Below are 19,329 nucleotides of genomic sequence, written 5' to 3' on the forward strand. Positions count from 1 at the left end.
GGTGCTCGTGGTCCTTAGACGACGCTCGGCCCGGGCCCGGTGGGCTGAACTACCGTGCGCCGACCGTGAACCTCCACGGCTCTCGACTAGCGCACAGCGCTAATGTGAGGTCCGTGGTTGTAGCCGCAAGGCAATAAAACCCGGGAAACCTCGTGCCAAATCTACGAACATAAGTCATGACATCCTGATTTTTGTCATGCATGTAACCTTGGGGAGCCAGTAAAAGAGGAGGGAAGAGTTACTTGTTGCCCCGCGTTAAAAGCATTAATATTTGCATCATTGTTAAATGTTAACATCATCTCGCATCTCGGAGGTGAACATAATCATCCGCACGTAGTTGTTTTTGATGGTATACGAATAAAGTGTAGTCTTTCAGAAATCATTTTTGCAAACATATCTACAGCGAATTGGCTGAATAATGTTTTGTAATAATGTTCGAATAGATATTTGATCCGACTCTGACATAAAATATATTTGTAAAAATTTAGCATTATTTCCAATTTCGGGTAATAAACTACTTTTTAAATGATGCACTTGACCCTGAATTTTAAAAGTGGCATGAAGTTCCCTCCAGCTATTTCGTTTGCTCCAAACGATGTCATTTGAAACAGAGTATTATACCGTCTAGAATTATCAAGGAAATGTTTTGATAGAGGGTGAGAATTATCAATTAAACTTTTAAATAAGTCTGGAAGATCCTCAATTTGGTGTAAAACAACTTTACCGTCAGCGCAGCAAAGTCCATGGGTTTCATCTTTCTATTTTTTTGCATGGCAATTAGGACATAATATAGTCATTGGTCCTATTAGAAGCGCTTTAATATTTAAATAATCAATCTCAGATTGATAATTAAATGCTGATTTCATATTCAAAGCGTTACATTGCTCCTGTACAAGTGTTTGAGAACGCACTGGTGTGATATCTTGTTGAATTGATTTGAATTAATATTAATATAATTAAAAAAAAAACATACTTTTCTTAATTCTACTTAATACATGAACTAAAAAGTTGAAAATAAACTTACTTTTAAAATAATTTCTTAATGAAACTTCAAGGTTATCAAGATATTACTAAAAGTGTATTTGTTGCAAAATTTTTAAAACTTGTGAATTACAAAAAACGAAAAGCATGGGACACTTTTGATAACTCCTATGTAAAGTCACTTTACAACTGAATCATTAGATAAACTTTATGATAAGTATTTTAAAGATTATTTATCATACTTCCAATTTTGTAAGAGATATTCTTGACTCATAGGAGCCTCATGCTTTCGTTTTTTGTAATTCACAATTTTTAAAAATTTTGCATCAAATACATTTTAGATACACTTTTAGTAATATCTCGATAACCTTGAAGTTTCATTAATAAATTGTTTTAAAAGTAAGTTTATTTTCAACTTTTTAGTTCATGTATTAAGTAGAATTAAGAAAAGCATGTTTTTAAACATTTTTTTTTTTATTTTCTACTTTTTAGTGATAACAATAAATTAGAAACAAAGGATTTTTTGAAAGCATAATTTTTTTTATTTACGGTACATTCTAATATGCATAGTATAAATTAGCTTATTAATTTTTTTTTTTAATATTAAGTAAATATTTAAGACTATATTAAAATTATTTCATTTTTCTCATTCTTTCCATTTATTCGAGGGCGTCAATATTGCATGGTGTTCTTTCCATCAGCTTTGAACAGTCTAATTGTTCAATTCTGAGGCCTTGCAAGGATTTCACTCTGCTAAGAGTAACGTAAACTTTTCCTTTTGCAAAGAGCCTTAAAAAAAGGAAATTTTAAATTTAAATTTAAATTTCCTTTTTTTTAAAATTCTTCCTCCTCTCCCCCATTTTTGATTTTGTTTTTTTGCTGGATTTAGGTTCGGGAGGCCACTAGGAGTAACTAGTCAAAGGGGAAACTCGGGGTTTGTGTTTTTTTTTTTTTATTAGCCTTTTTTTTGTTGCGCTCTGGAGATGACCTCTAGGTACACCCGTCATCGGCGACCTGGTTGTCCAAGTCAACTTGGTGATGGAAACTATCAGCAGACATGAATGAGTGTCCAGGTTCAAAGTAAAACAAATTAATTTCAGTTGATTCAATTACATTTGAATTAATAGCATAAATCAAGAATAAACCAATTTTTATTTTGTGCTGCACAGTTATCCATCCATATTGAAATATTCTTAAAATCTTTATTGAATAAAAGAAACTGAAAAAAACAATTTGTCAAATCCTCCTGTTTTCTTCCAGACACACCTTCATGCCATATGATAGCCCAAGGTTTAATTTTATTTTTATTTCCTATTGGCACAAAACTTTCATTGAATACTATTATTCTTTTAGTGAATATAGCTGCTTTAAAACATTCCATGCGGGGTAACATTATAACTTTCTGAAGATCAACAGAAACAGTTAATTTTGAATCACTATGCAATTATTTTTTATGAATTTCATACAAGGATCTTGATTTTGTATATAACTCCAAATGTACTTCATACTTTTGACATACATTACAGGTATTAGAAGATACCTGTAATGTTTCTTTATTAAGGTTTGCATTATGTTGCTTCCATTCCTCGCATTGCTCACATTCCTCGTGACCCAACTTAGTAAAGGAAATATTATTATCTCTTAATAACTTTTCTATAAGCATCATATGAACATCTCATATCTGAGAACTTTTTTTTAACCCATTAACGGCCAAATTATTAAAAAACTAAAAATTCATTATTATTGTGATTGGTATTTGCTAATATTTGTTATCTTACCACTTAAAAAAAATTTCAATTTTTTGGCTAGTCCAAATTTGCGTAACGAAATGTTGCGCTGTCGCAACGTTGGCATAATGAGCATTGAAAAAATTAACAAAAACAATGATTTAATTTTAATCAGTCGCGCCATGCCAGCCGTCCGAGTAGCATCGCTATTTCGTCGCTCTGCGTACTTTATCTTATTCCGCACGTTTAACTCATTAGTTTTTCTTCGTTTAAAACCGAAAATCGTCCCAAACTAAACACGCCTTCTTGCGCCTGTTTATTTCTTCTGCCGGGTCAGTGGACCAACGAAAATCTCAATTATGGTGACAAATTTAATTATATCTAATTCGGGCGGCAGTGCGCCGTACGTCCGCCCGTCCATTAACTAAACGGCCTTATCTGCGTAATTAAATTACAGACCACGGGTCGTTATCAACATCGGCTTCGACCATGTCGACGCAAGCAAAGTCCACGTTCACTAATAAAAACAACAGCTCATTACGCACACCCGTCCAGAACAATAATATCTCACGGTCGCCAACTTTGAACGCAGAAAAATCCAATAATAAACTACCAGATAAACCAGCTCTATGCATTCTTAAAACTAATGAAGATGAAGAATTTTGTGCCACCCCGTGGCAGACCAAACAAAGCAAGCGCCTATCTTCACCTGGCCATTCGCCTACATCCAAAGAGCCAAAAATTTCAAATGAAACTAAATCTGCCTTTACCACGCCAAATCGCTTTGAGCCACTAAATGACAAGGAAATTGATGACAACAACGAAATGATCCACGAGCCTACAAATGATACACCTCCTCCTCCACCACCAATATTTATATCCTCACCACTGGAATTCAATGAGTTCGCAAAATCAATTGCTCTACTTGTTGGCGAAAATGAATTTGAATTCAAATCTACTACGAAACATTTAAAACTTACACTTACCTCAATCAGCTCCTATCGTCAAATAATCCACTTACTAAATGAAAGTAAAATCGAATACTTTACCTACCAAGCAAAAGAAGACAAACCATATCGTGTCGCTATCAGAAACCTTCATCCAATACAAACTTCATCAAAGATGAACTGTCCCAAATAGGATTTTCGGTAAGAAACATCACAAACATTAAGTCTAAAATAACCAAGACCGCCCTCCCCATATTTTTTGTTGATTTGAACCCAGACCCTAGTAATGTAAATATATTTAAACTGTCTTCACTATGCTACACCAAAATAAAAATCGAGGAGCCCCACGCTCGCAGGGACCTACCTCAATGTCACAGGTGCCAGGCCTATGGCCACACCAAGACCTACTGTAATCGAGATCCTAGATGCGTCCGCTGCGATGCTTGCCACCTCTCGGAGCTTTGCGAAAAACCCAAAGACACTCCAGCAACTTGCGCACTATGTGGGGAAGCTCATCCTGTCAAATTCAATGACCTCAACCAAAGGAAGGACCACCAACACTCAAGAAACCCCACACAAGATAGAAACTCTCCTGACGCCACGGCCCATACTTCTATAGACAATGTAAACCAGACCCCAACCAGTCCTACCATCCGACAGTTCTCGTACGCCGACTCAGTCAAAGGTAACTAAAAAAAAAATCATTTCTCAGATCACAATCCGCCTCCCGAAACGTCCATCTCCAAACATTTATCATCATTTATCAATGAGCTCCAGTCACTCATAACCCCTCTTTTAACTCTCCTTACCTCACTTATTAACAAACTTATCACTAATAATGATACCCAATACTAGCCCTTGTCCCGCCCTGTCAATACTATCATGGAATGCAAACGGACTGCATAATCATAAAAACGAATTTCAATTAACTCTCGAGGAAAAAAATATAGCGTCGCGTTAATTTCCGAGACCCACTTCACTCCAAAATCTTTTGTAATTATACCTGGATACCAAGTTTACCACGCTTGCCACCCTGACGGAACAGCTCATGCTGGATCCGCCATTTATATTAAAAACCACTTATCCCATCACCCACTAACCCCTACTCTGAAAACTATCTTCAAGCCACTAATATATCAATCAACATTGAAAACTATAACTCAATTACTATATCTTCCATATACTGTCCCCCAGGTGCAAAAGTAACTACTGAAAATTTAAAAAACTATTTTTCCAGCCTAGGGCAACAATTTATAGCAGGAGGTGATCTCAACTCTAAACACCCCACCTGGGGAAATAGATCATCTTGTACAAGAGGTCGAATACTCAATTATGTCGTAACTTCAAAAAATTACTCAGTACTATCCCCCCCTGGCCCTACTTACTGGCCTTCTCATAGTAATAGACTACCTGATATCCTCGACATATTCATCGCAAAAATCCCAAACCACCTAAATACAAATGTAACAAATCTAAATGATCTCTCATCTGATCACACCCCGATTTTAATGGAGCTCGGTGCCATGCCTATTAAATTAACTAGATCAAATTTGACTAAATTTAGAAACATAGTCTCCGACAAAATTAGCCTTAAACTCTCCTTAAAAACTACTCTTGAAGTAGACAAAGCCGTTCATTTTTTAACCACCACAACCCAAGATGCTGCCATGGCCTCCTCAGAATACAACCTCCATCCCATAAAAGCTCGAAAATTCCTCCTTACATCCAAAATTTAATTGCCGAAAAGTGTAGAGCTAGAGCTCAATGGCAAAGATTCAAATACCACATAGACAAAGCCAGACTAAATTACTTAAAAAACAAGCTAACCAGAGGTTTCCAAAATCACAAAAATGAAAGTTATCATTCGTACATTCAAAACCTCTCAACCACAGATTCATCATTGTGGAAGGCTACAAAAAAATTATTAAATCACAAGCAGCCACCTCCTCCAATTCGAAATTCTGACAATACATGGGCCACCTCAGACACCGAAAAAGCAAACGTTTTTGCATCCCACCTCGCTAATGTTTTCAAGCCACATGACATTTGTCCAAAACAAATTCAACTTACACGTATTGGGCAATCACTAAATTTCCCCCTTCCAATGGCTCTCCCTGCTAAGCACACTAGCCCAGGCGAAGTCATGCACATTATATAAAATCTTCCGACTAGAAAAGCCCCAGGCCACAACTTGATCAGTAAAATCAGTCTTATACTTACAACAGTCAAATACTTATCGTTTATCAGTCAAACATAAGTTATTCATATGATATAAGATAAAATAACACGTAAAATATAATATATAGGCAATGATACCATTCCGATCAAATAGTCAGCCGGAGCGGCGATGATGGTAATAATACGGCCAAAGGCTATAGGTTAGTGATAGTCACAAACTGCTAACTAGATAATGTACTCGTGGCTTCAGTCGAACGGAAGAGTTGACTTCACTTAAACTTTTTAACTCGTTCAACAGTTCAATGATGCAATAGCATTAGCAGAATCTGAGGACGAAGCGCGAAGTTTGTTGGATGAATTATATGAAAACCAAAATAAGGGTCTGGGTAATTTTGAAAATCCATTTAAAGAGTGGGCAGACAGTATATATAATAATAGCAAAAGTTTGGTACAAGAAGGTTCAACTATAAACCCTCTTTATATTCCAGATTTGGTACCAATTTTAATAAAAATTATGAAATTTTTACCATTATGGTCACCCCTGATGATACCAATTTTCGGGTATGGAGATGAAATATCAAGTTCAACAGTTGTGGAGTCAAGTTTTAGAAAACTAAAAACTGTCACTTTTAAACACATATCTTTACCTACTGAACTCGAATATTTTTTAGAAACCCATATTACATCATTGAAAGGCGTAGCCCTAATCCGTACACCAAGTAATATTAATGTTCTCTCGTCACCAAGTGTGGAATTCAATCAAGTCGACTATGGTTATGAACATCATCGTCATTTAATTGTACAGATCAAAATCAATGGCCTGATAAAACATTGAACATAATTGAAAATAATAACAATGACAATGAGTGGTCTTCCTTAAGATTCATTGAAGATAATCAAAAGTCTCCTTCTGCATTATATGTTGTAATAGATACTGAAGTTTTAATAAATAAAGAATCAGATTATATACAGGAAAATGAAGACTGTGAAAATCCATGTATCAATGACCAAGAAAGTAAGGCAAGAGAAATTTGGAACAGGAAGAGCAATAAAGAACGAAAAAGTAACTCTTATCTGGTTCCAAATCCCCAATTACGTCATTCACATATAAGCAATTTAAGGAACAAACAGTCTTTACCTATATTAAAAAACGGTTCTCGCTTTGAATAACTAAAGAGCACTAAAAACAAAAATCGAAAAGAAAAAATTATATTGAGCAACACATGTGCATTCGACTCTTTGGCATCACTGATGATGGTTTGTATATTTTTGTAAATATCTCAAATACTAACTATAAATAAAATATTTCATGTTAAAAAAATACACTTGTGGGGAGGGACTTCAAAAATTATCAATTCACATATTATACCTAATCATGTTTTTTACTCATTTGGCATGCACACATAATTAGTTGCAATAATTGATAATGGTTGTTTTTTATTAATTACTAATTTAATGTTTAAAACATTTATTTTCTAGGTTTCATACTGTGATAGCCAATTATATGCAAATCAAATTAATGACTTAAGGCAAAATAGTTTTTTTAATTTTATCACACACATTGTGAAAAACGGAATTACAACATCAACGTATTCCGAACGTGTTGATATTATAATGAACCATATGAATCCTCAACTTCAACCAATTGAATACGACACACAATATTAGCTGCTTGTGATGCAACAATTATTACTGTAATTAATGCATTGTTAAAAGATTTTCCGACACTAAAATTATCAACAATATGCTCCTCATCCAGTTGTTCACCAATATTCCCCTTATCAAAAGTTCATTTATCTTACCAAACAACAGATGGCAAAATAAGAAGATTGCAAGAGTTTTTAGATAACTATATCACACCAGAAAAATCAAAATGTGAATACATGTTGTCGGACAAATCATGTGAAGGAATAAAAGAAGTAATTCCAAATATTTCTGAACTACATTTGTTTATTGACATATTTTTCTGGGAAGGTAAATATTGTAACAAATCCAAAAAAATAGTTCTGTATTATAAATTATTAAATTTAAACTTATCTTAAATTATCCTATGACTGGTTAACTTGAAAATATTTTCAGGTGAAGAAAATATTTCGAATAATAGAAGTTCAGAAACAACGGAACAGGTAAAAATGAAACTATATGATATTCCACAAATTCATGCTAAATGATGGTGTGGTTCAATTTTAAAAATTTGAAAATTTTCAGTCTGGGGCGGTGCTGGCGAAACGCTCAAATTATTGGAAACGATTTCGCTCGGAAGTGACTATCGTGCGAATTTCAGCGATAGTCGTGCAAATCTATGCTAAATGCGTGCTAAATGAAGGTTAAATAAAAATATAAAAAATTCCTTTTTTTTGGTCGGGCAGTGTTGGCGAAATGTTTCACCAGCACCGCCCGTTAATTTTTACGATTCCGGAGACACCGATGTCGTGCAAATTGCAAAATTAGTCATGCAAATTCATGCTAATTGCGTGCTAAATATTGATGAAATAAAAAGTCAAAATTTTTTAATGGGCGGTGCTGGTGCAACGTATGTCAGATATGGGGCTCCGCGAAACCCTCAAACCTGCGAACTATACAAGCCTTCCAATCGATATGTCTCCGTCAAATCGTTTCTGCCCCTTGGTATATAAAAAACGCCAATCTTCCCAAAGACTCAAACGTTCCCACTCTTTCTCAGCTAACCAAATCCCACTTCCTCTCATTCCATTATAAGCTAAACCACCATAATAACCCATTAATTAAACGTCTGTCTTCTTGTACAATTCTCGATAATCCTAGAAGAAGACTGAAACGTTCTTGGCCTAGAGATTTCCTAGCTTGATCTGTCGGGTGGTACTACTGAGTACCCTCCCTCTCTGTTATATCAACGCTATTCTTCATCTAAAAAAATTACTTATTGTATAAAATGTTTGTATATATTGTAATTATTATTCTTTAAAAAAAAAAAATTTTAATCAACTTTTTATTCAAAATGCATAATATGTATTATGTATATTTAATTAAAAATGAAAAATAACATTTATTCTATGAAAAAATAATTTTGTAACTGTAAAATTATAAACAATAAATAATGGAAACTTTTTTTTATTTTGTATGGAATTCTTCAAAACAATCGGGATGTAGAAAAATATTGCATTTCTTGCATGAGTAAATTGTTTGTGATTGATAGTTGCGGCATCTTCTTCTTATTTGCTATCGGATAATAAGATGACCAATATTGTCCATTCTTATAGCTCTAGGTAGAGCATTTTTCGAAGTTCGGCCCAAATTGATGTTGGAAATAGTGACTGCAGAATCAATGTTTGCTTCTTCATTTTTATTTTCTTCGGATTTCACCAAACTCAAAACAAGTTTTGATCTGTATTCAAATTGTGATATTTTTTCACCATTTACCAAGTTACAAAATTTCCAAGAATTGACTACAGCACTGTCTACTGCGTTGGTAAAAAGTGGCCACCACCTTTTTTTCCCCTTTACTCTAATTCTGTAATTGGCTATACCTTTATCATGAAGATCAACACCGCCCATATTTTTATTGTAATCATGAATTACGTTTGGTTGTTGAATATTGACAGTTTTTTGTCGTTCCATCGAACTGCACATATTTCATTATTTTTGTCAAAAGCAAAGTCATATGTTCCCTTACATTCCTTTCCCAATAATTTAACAGATTTTAATTTACAATTACTAATGCGATTTTCTCTAACGAATCCCTTTTCCCTTAGCATGACCAGTAGGATATAACTAGTAAAGAAGTTATCAAAAAATACTTTATGAAACCTTGGATTTTCGACAGGCTCTAAAAGGTTTAATACAACTTTTGATCCGAGTGGCAAACCTTCTACTCGTTTAGTACTAGCACCACCATAAGGTGAAAACTGAAATAAATATCCATTTTCAGAAGTTAAACACCATAACTTGAAGCCAAACCGAACTGGTTTTCCTCTAATAAACATTTTGCAAGAATGTCGACCAAAATATGGAACCATTTCTTCGTCTATTGATAAATTATGTGTAAAAATACCAAACTGAATAAACTTTTGGTTCAATAGATTGAAAAAAGGACGCAACTTTGAAAATTTATCCGATGGATCAAGGTTATTGTTATCGGCTAAATGCAAATTTTTTTTAATATAACGGAATCTGTTTCTAACTAATGTGATATCTTTATCTTCGTCTTTACTCCAGTAGAAATCCATCCGAGGTAAAGTATAGCCTGTTAGTATCATAATACCAATGAATTTTAGAAGTTCAGAATCTTGAAAAAAAAATCGTATCTATTTTGATCTTGAGCATATTTCATACTTAAGTTAACTATTAACTGCAGTACAGTGTCATCAAAAAATAAAGAAAAACATTTGAGTGGATCTATTCCTTCATAACTTTCAATAAGCTTTTTTATATTTTCTTTTTCGACGTTTTCGGGAAATGACGAATATACGGGATTTGCTTTAGATTTCCACATTGGCGTATCACATTGTTTTGTATTATCTACTTTTTTCTTTTTCCTAGGATTTTTTTGTGGTTGAGAGCCGACATTTGAAGGTTCAGCATATTCAAAATTATTATTTAAAACTTCAAATGTCCCACATATATCACTACTGAGAAAATCGGTATCATCATTTATTAAAATGCCATTATCATCTATATTTTCGTCATCAGTGAGACTATCAACATCTGGGAGAACTATAATAATATCAGTGGGTACATCATCTAAATAATCCAATATCTCTTCTACGGTTCTTAGCCTTTTAAACTGACTCATTTCTATACCTAATAATAAATAATAATAATGCTAGTTGGTAAATTATCAACACAATCTTTTCTAATAAATTATTCCTAAGTTTTGATTTAATATGTAGATATATTTCATAATTATTATTAAAAATAAATAAAACTTACTTTGTTATATTCTTATTGCGATTGACCAAACCAAAAAATCGTACATGAAAAGCAGCGACAGACAGAAATATAAAATGTTGCTATGACAAAACAAATCGAACGAATGTAATTGTATCAACAAAATCGAGTTTGTATGATCTTATCTACTATTCTTTAAAATGATATTGGGGTATTATATAGTCTATAAATATCACTTGATATTAGTAAACACTAATAAATACATTATTATAACGGCAATAACGTGGGAACATGACAGATAAAGAACTATGGGTATTGGGATTTTACACTACAAACCGCCAACGTTGCGTGAACGCAACATTAACTTTGAATGACAATTGTAACTTGAACAATGAACAAAAGTTAATAAAAACAATGAAAACACATAATATACTATTTGAAAATAAAGATTTTTACACAGTTTAAATTTTATAAAACAAAATTGAATAGAATTGTATACACCAAAAATATCTTACTTTTGAACCATATTATACTGATCATAAAAACGCAAACCCAATATTTGTAGTTTTAATTTATTAATTGATGTCTCCTTAATCAAATAGTATAACATTTGAATTAAAAAAAATTATTAATCTAGTCAAAAAAAATTATTGAAATTAATGTTGCGTACACGCAACTTTGGCCATTAATGGGTTAAAATCTTCATACATAAAATTGGCAATAACTTCATTTGCTAAGTATCTCATATTTGATGCATGAGCTCTTCTATAATGAGAAACAGATAGGTTGAATGTGTAGATGTGATTTTATAGACTTTAAGGATTCTTCGTTAAGCTTGTTCCATGGAGAGCAAATATTCTTTTCTATAGAAGACATATGGCATTTTTATTTTTATACTCAATACTTGAACATGTCTTAAATACAAATGAATCATTCTTTGTTTTATATCCTAATGTACCTAGAAAAAAATGTTTACAAACACTTACATTTTTCCCATCTAGGTTTTTAAATGAATATTTTAAAGACCAATTTCCTCTCCTTTGCCCCATCTACGTTTAACAATCTGTCTCTCTACAGATGTGAGCACAAACATTTTTCTTTCTGCCACAGATATATTCCAAAAGTCTCTGTTTATAACTTCTCTAAGATCCTGAGATATTTTTTCTGTACATTTTTGTTTACAAGATAATATACATGGTGGTTTTAAACAATTTTTCTCTCGTTGTTTTTGTAATAACTGTTGTTTACGTTCATATGGAGTTTTACTGTAAGCTTTTCTTTTTCTATTGGTACTTTTTTTAGTGACATCATTATCAACTTCTTCTTCACTTGACTTAAATGTATTATTTTGACCATGTTCTTCAATCTAAAAACCCATTGAGAAAAATATATAGTTTTGTATTAATATTTTAATATCATTTTATATAATATATAGGTACTTAATGTAAAAATATTATTATAAAAAACAAAAATATAAGTATTATTGGATGGTGGATAATTTTATATTATACTCTTTATATTATACGTTTGTTTATGTAGGTATATTATTATTATTTTATTTAAAATGTTATACTTAAGTCATAACATTATTTTCTATCATAACAAGATATCACCTATATTATATTGGTTAATTATTAGTTTTATTCATTAAAGATTATACCCACATAACACAACTTGGCATAATTCTAGTTTAGCAACCTATCGATTTTTAAAAATTTTTTTTTTCCAAAATGTGTGGTTTAGGGTGCTTTATAAGAATGTAAAAAAAGAAGAGCCCGGACAAACTTAGTTTTGAAGTTATTGATCAAAAACTTCAAAAACTTCATATTTTCGTTACGCGCATTTTTTTTAAAAAAAAAATACTTAGAATTGAATATTTTTAGATTTTTTTTTTTCGAAATGTGTGGTTTTTAACGCTTAATAGATTGGTAAAATCAAAACTTATCTAACATACTTACTTTTGAAGTTTTTGCACGTAAACATTGAAAAATACCATTTTCAAAATTAATAATAAATCCTTTCTAAAATTAGCTGAAAATCAGTTTTTTTAATATTTTTTTTTTAAAAATATATACAGTTTTAGTTGGAAAAGTTTTTAGTGAAGTCAGAATTGTGCTATCTGGCTTAGTTTTAGAGTTACAGGTATTAAAAGTTGCCTTATTTATGAAAAAATGTAATAAACAGGTAGTTACAATTATATTATTATATTATATTATATAATACAATAAATTATTATTGGTATTTACCAAAATAGTAGCATCATTAATGGTGGAACACAAACACAAACCCATAATATTAAGATTAAATTTATCATAATATCAAGAAAAAAAAAAGATAAAATATTATAGATAGGTACTATTTTGTCCGATAGCAAAATGCATGATCGTCATTACGATCGATTACTTAGTCGAGTTAAACTAAAGTATTTTGTTGTTCAGTTTTAATTTTATTTTGTTAAAAATTTAAAATGACATCGATCATTGAAATTTATGAAATATTTGAACATAAAACGAGTGGCCATCTGTCCATGTCGGTTATAAGTGTTTTACAGTCCTGGGGCCTTATTGCAAAAAATAATGTCATAAAATGTAATAAAGGACACTTTTTAGAATTGTGTCCTAGCACAGCTTATTGTGACGGTGTCGTTTGGCGATGCAAACAAACATATGTATTGTTTGTGATGCACCAGCAAAATCGTTTATCACCAAAACAAAAGGACATACTGGGTATAATAGTTGTTCTAAATGTTGTCTAGAAGGAGAATTTTTAAGCAATCGTATATGTTTCCCTGAAGTTCAAAATATTATTTTAAAAACTGATGATGGATTCTTAAGACAAGAATATGATGATTATCATCAAGGTATCCCTATTCTTTTAAATATTCCCAATTTTAAACCAATATCGCAGATACCATTTGACTATATGCACTTAGTTTGTATTGGCATATTTAAGAAAGTTATAAACATGTGGTTGAATGGAAAACCAGAATGCCCAATAGTACGTTTACAACACTGTAAAATTGTTACCTTAAACAACAATTTGATAAATTTGAGACGTCATATTACTAATGATTTTGCTCGGCGTCCTCAAGATATTGGGAACTTGGGAAAATGGAAAGCTACTGAACTTCGGCAAATGTTGTTATATACCTGTCCTGTTGTTTTACTTGGAGTTGTTCATCCTCAAGTGTATGAACATGTCTTAACATTACATGTTTCCATGTGAATTTTATGTTCTCAAAAACTATTGGATTTACATTCTGATTATGCAAAATTGTTAATAGAACATTTTGTTGAAACATTTATCACTTCATATGGAAGGCATTATGTATCCCATAATGTCCATGGGCTAATACATTTAGTAGAAGATGCAAAACTCCTGGGACCTTTGGATAATTTCAGCGCATTTGAATTTGAAAATTGTCTTAGACTACTCAAAAGACAATTAAGAAAATCTGCTAATCCACTACAACAGCTTCATCGAAGATATAGTGAAGAAATGACAAATATATCATATGTGCCTGTAAAAAGTAATGATTTTTATAAAAAACATGTCAATGGTATTGTTTTAAACACTACCGACATTGATAAACAATTTAAAAAAGCAAAAGTAAATAATTCTATAATAACAATTTCTAATCCAGATAATTATTGCATGATTAAAGAAAGTAACATAGTTGTAGCTATTTGTAATTTTGTTTATGACAAAAAAATGAAATGTATGGTTATTCTTAGTAAACGGTTTATAGATTATTGTGATATTTACCAAACTCCATGTAAATCGTCAATAATTGATTGCTATTTGGTAAAAAATTTATCTTCAAATATAGAGATTTGGCCAGTAAAAAACATTAAGTATAAATGTCTAACATTACCATGGAATCATGATGGCTGTGAAAACATGTTGGCCGTATTTCCAATATTACATAGTGACTGTACTGCTTTGCAGTGAAAATATCACTATTTTCAACAAATTATTCTTATTACCTATATATATATATATATATTGTACATATTATTATTTTAATTGTATTTTTTATTTTTACAATGTGATATCTTATAAATACTATTCATTTGTTGATTAGGTCTGTTAAAAGTTTTTACAAAGTTCTACAAAATATGTGGGATATTTTGGAATTTGACGACAATACAGTACAAATAGTACCAGATTGTTGGGTATCTTCAGACAAAAAAACTTGTTACTGGCCTCCAAATGGACTATTTAAATCAAATAAAGAATACCTCAAAGATGTAAAAAAATGTGTTTCACCTTCTATTACTTGGTCTATTTACAATGTACTCATAGTTCTTGGAAAGTATGGTAAATATTTTTTTTAAGAGTTCATTTTCATTAGTATTAAAATACAATAATGTATTATTAATCAGAATATTAATAATTATAAATTATAGATAATTTTGAAAAAGCATTAAAAAAATTAAAAAAGGCTGAAGATCATACAGATATAACAAGTGATGTCGATAAAGAAAAAAAAGTCGTAAAAACAGGAGAAAGAAAAAATTTTCATCAAGTTCAAGTGAGGAACTAAATCCAACAAAAGTCAGCATTAAACCTCTGCCTCAACCACCTACAGCATCAAATAATAATTTGAATAAATCATCTGCATCTAAGCTTCATATTGCAACCCATCAGTCTTCAACTCCATCTTCAGTACATAATAAACCAAAACCATGGTCATCATTATATATTTCATCTGAGGAATCAATGTCAAGCGATAGATCTTTTATAAGTTCAGATGAACTAGATATAACAGATGAAAATCCAGAAAATTCAAAAAATCTTTTGCAAAATGTCAACAACGGACATGAGTATGGCAGTCATGGTAAGAATAGTATAAACTATAATTTAACAGTATATAATATTTAATTTGGCGTATATTAAACTAACTATATAGTGAAACAAATAATTATAAATATAATAATGTTAATCAATTATTATGACCATAATACATTATTTTTCTAATTTCCAAAATCATAATATAACTTTATAAATAGTAAAAGTATACAAAATTATAAATAATAATTAACTATATTTAATATTGTTATTATATAGCAGTAAATCATACTCCTACAAGCAAAAAAAAAGAGGGCACTTGAATATTCAATATTGGATACAACAAAATTAGAGAATGTGAAACGGAAAAAAAAAGCCTGCAGTTTAAGTGATGCTGGTAAGTGTTAAAATAATTTGTTTACACCTACTTTATTAACAAAAGTTTATATAATTCAAATCAATTCAATAGATGCTGTAACTTGTTAATTTTTTAAATTTAATATTGGATTAACATTCATAATTTTATGTGAATGATTTATTTTACAAGCTTTAAAAACCTTTTATTTGTTAATGGTGTTCTAGAATTCAAAAATGTAGTTTTAAGGCAGCTTGCAGTCATAAAAGTAAACATAAGGAAACTTGATGACCGTGTACAAAATCTGACACATTCAAATTCTACTGTTCTAACCAATTCTATTCTAGAAATTGATCTATATAATGATTTAATGGAAGAATTTTCAATAAATACAGAAGAATCATTAAAGAAGATAGAATTATCATTAATTGATAAAACATATAAATTAAACTTGGTATACATTATAAACAAATTTTTTTATACTAACAAAATAATTTATGATAAAATAAATCAATATTTAATACTTTTTCTCTAAATCCATGTAAAATACTTAAAAAAATCATCAGTGCTCTTTTTGTCTAGTCTCTGACCCATGTCGTACAATACCAAACAAGTACAGCAGAGCAAAATTGGTGATATTAAAGCTTTAATATTATAGTGAATTGACCTATTATTAAATTATTTAAGTAGAAACGTCACTTAAAAAAATCTCTTAAGCTTAAATAATTGATGATTAAATTATATACTTACTACTGAGTTATTATTATGTAATTTAATACAATTTTACAATTATCATGACTCGTTTTAAAGCTTAAGTATTAATAGCCTATTAGATATTCTAGTATTTTAAATTGTTATTATCCTTTTGAAACTTAATTTTGTATTTCATAACCTGTTATGAATTATTACTTAATTATTTTATTTTTAGACTGCAGCTCTAAGTAAATTGGGTGGATCAAAAACTGATGAAGCTACTAAATTCATCCTACGAAAACTTTTTAGTGATAAACTTGCTATGACCTATAGTTGGTGTGGGAGCAAGGGCAAAAGAGTTATGTCGAATTTGAACATATCAAGGGTTATAATTGGTAATAATTATTTTAATAGTTAAATTATACATATTTGATATAATTATAAAATCATGGTATAAATATCTTTTGTTTACTTTAATTTAAGATTCAGTATTCAAAACCATTAAAACAGCAACAGAAGCAGAAATAATTTTAAGCATCAAAAACTGGTTGAGACATGCCAAAAAAAGAAATGAAAATTGGTAATAATTATAAATTCATACTTTATATGTCTGTAAAATAATGAATAATATATTCCATTGAAATTAGCGAGAAAAGATATGCAGATTCCAATGAAGAAATTGCATTGCCTGCAAATGAATGATCACATCATTCGTTTGTACTATTGTTATTTTTCTCAAATCAAGCCAGCTCAATATTACATAGCACATAAGTCAATGTCCAATATTATTAATTTAATTAATTTGTTTTTGTTCTGATATAAGGTACCTAAACTATTTTCATTGAATATTAAGTATACTAAATGATTTTATTTTATATACATTTGTTTTGTTACACAGAAGTATTATTATTATTATTATTTATTTTTAATTGTTAAGTTAAATTTTATATGATTATGATTATGTATGTGTACTTATCTACTTATCAGGTACCTGATAATATAAATAATTTTGAAGTCTGAATATTTCTTAAGATATTATTATATTATATTGCTTATTAAATAAAGAGTTTATTTAAAAAATACACACAATTTTCCCATTTGTATTCTAATAATAATGTCTGTCATAATATAATTAAATTATGTATATATTAAATTGCAATGAATTATGAATGTCTTATGGACATTTCAAGTGTTGGTGAATAATATCTAATGGATATTATAATTCAATTATTTCTAATAACCACTGGATATCCCAGTAGATATCCATAATCTAAGAAAAAAGTGGCCAATTGGATATCTAATGGGTGTTTAATAGATATACAGAATTATCTAATAGATATCATGGATATCTATAAATCATAACTATTATACATCCATTGTTTGTACCTGTGTTATGTGGGTACTTTGATGTACCTACTGAAATCACTACAATAATTTACTATAATAGATCATAGAATTATATTTTATTTACAGTGCAACATTATTTACCTGTTCTTCTTGTAAAGGATCAATTAAATCAGGATCCTTTTCACTGTCATAACTCATAAATTCATCGTCAGTGCTTATTTGACCATACTCATATAGACTACAAATACTGTTTGTTCCCATAGATCTATTGTCAATGTCATCTACAAGTTCTTTTAATCCCTTTAATGATTAAGTATATATTAAGCTAATTATTATAATATATCAAAATTACAAATAAAATTATATATAAGTATCAACAAAATTGTTTTTAAATACTCACAACCATTGTTTGCGCCCAGTGATAGGGACGCTGAGTCCCGGCCTCTACCGCCGTCTAGCCAGCCTACAATTATATAGGTCAACGGCCTATATTTGTCGCTCACCGATTCACACACACACAAGCACACACCTATCATTGTTTATTTATATTATTGTTTAAATTTGTATTTTGATTGTTATGTGAATTATATAATAGTAAGATTACGCGCGAGGAAGCGCAATCAGCCGCTGCCAAACCACCACGAAAAATAGCACGGCCGCCGCAATTTTATGGCTTCCCGTCCGTCCGCGTCATCCGTATAATATTATAATAATTTTAGTATCTTCTCCAGCGTTGTCGTAATAACGCTCGTATGTGCGCTAATCGCCGCCGCCGTTGGCCACTTATATTGTGCGTTTTCTTGGGCGCGAATCGCCACTTTTATTAATTTTATTTTGTTTGGATGCTAATCGCCACCCGTCGTCTTATAATATTATGTAGTGTGCGCTGAACGCCACTAGGTATTTCTTCTTATTTTTTTATTGGCGTGAATAGCCACATTTGTTATTGTATTATTTTATATAGTATGCACTAATCGCCATTATTATTATATTGTGTGCGCACTAATCATCACCAATCATTTTTTGTACTTAGTATTGCATTTTTGCCGGCGCTAATCGTCTAATTTGTTAATTTTATTTTTGTGTATTATACTTTAAATTATTTCGTGTTTGTGTGTGTGCAATTATTTATAGGGTAAACCATACAGTTAAAGCTTGGTTTAATGCACCTATTGCTGCTTTTTCACCATATCAAGATTTAGAATTTTTTAAAAACCTATACGAATATAAAAATGTTGATGAAGAATTATCAAAAAACGCTATTAAAAAATTCATAAATCATCTATGGTATTTGACACAGGAAAATATTGCATTAGCATTTTTTGATAAACATATTTCTTGTGAAACGAAAACTAAAATGGCAAAAATGTTAAAAACTAATGCCAACGACAATGTGGATACTGACGAAAATAACACTTTTGCAGATAAACGGATACATTTAAAT

The 19,329-nt window shown here is 30.7% G+C and overlaps 2 pseudogenes across 1 annotated transcript; one reads left to right on the forward strand and one right to left on the reverse strand.

Moving 5' to 3' along the window:
• Positions 1-1,971: 1,971 nt before the first annotated feature.
• Positions 1,972-18,291, reverse strand: LOC149062975 (uncharacterized; annotated as a pseudogene).
• On the forward strand, positions 14,761-17,315 carry LOC149062976 (uncharacterized; annotated as a pseudogene). Its single transcript, XR_016189725.1, has 7 exons — positions 14,761-15,019; positions 15,109-15,539; positions 15,770-15,887; positions 16,073-16,299; positions 16,774-16,933; positions 17,022-17,118; positions 17,186-17,315. The product of XR_016189725.1 is annotated as an uncharacterized LOC149062976 (transcript).
• Positions 18,292-19,329: the final 1,038 nt, after the last annotated feature.

The sequence above is a fragment of the Diuraphis noxia genome, unplaced genomic scaffold (assembly GCF_037042655.1).
Source record: "Diuraphis noxia isolate RWA-SAM2 unplaced genomic scaffold, SU_Dnox_SAM2 contig0001, whole genome shotgun sequence".
Classification (NCBI taxonomy): Eukaryota; Metazoa; Arthropoda; class Insecta; order Hemiptera; family Aphididae; genus Diuraphis; species Diuraphis noxia.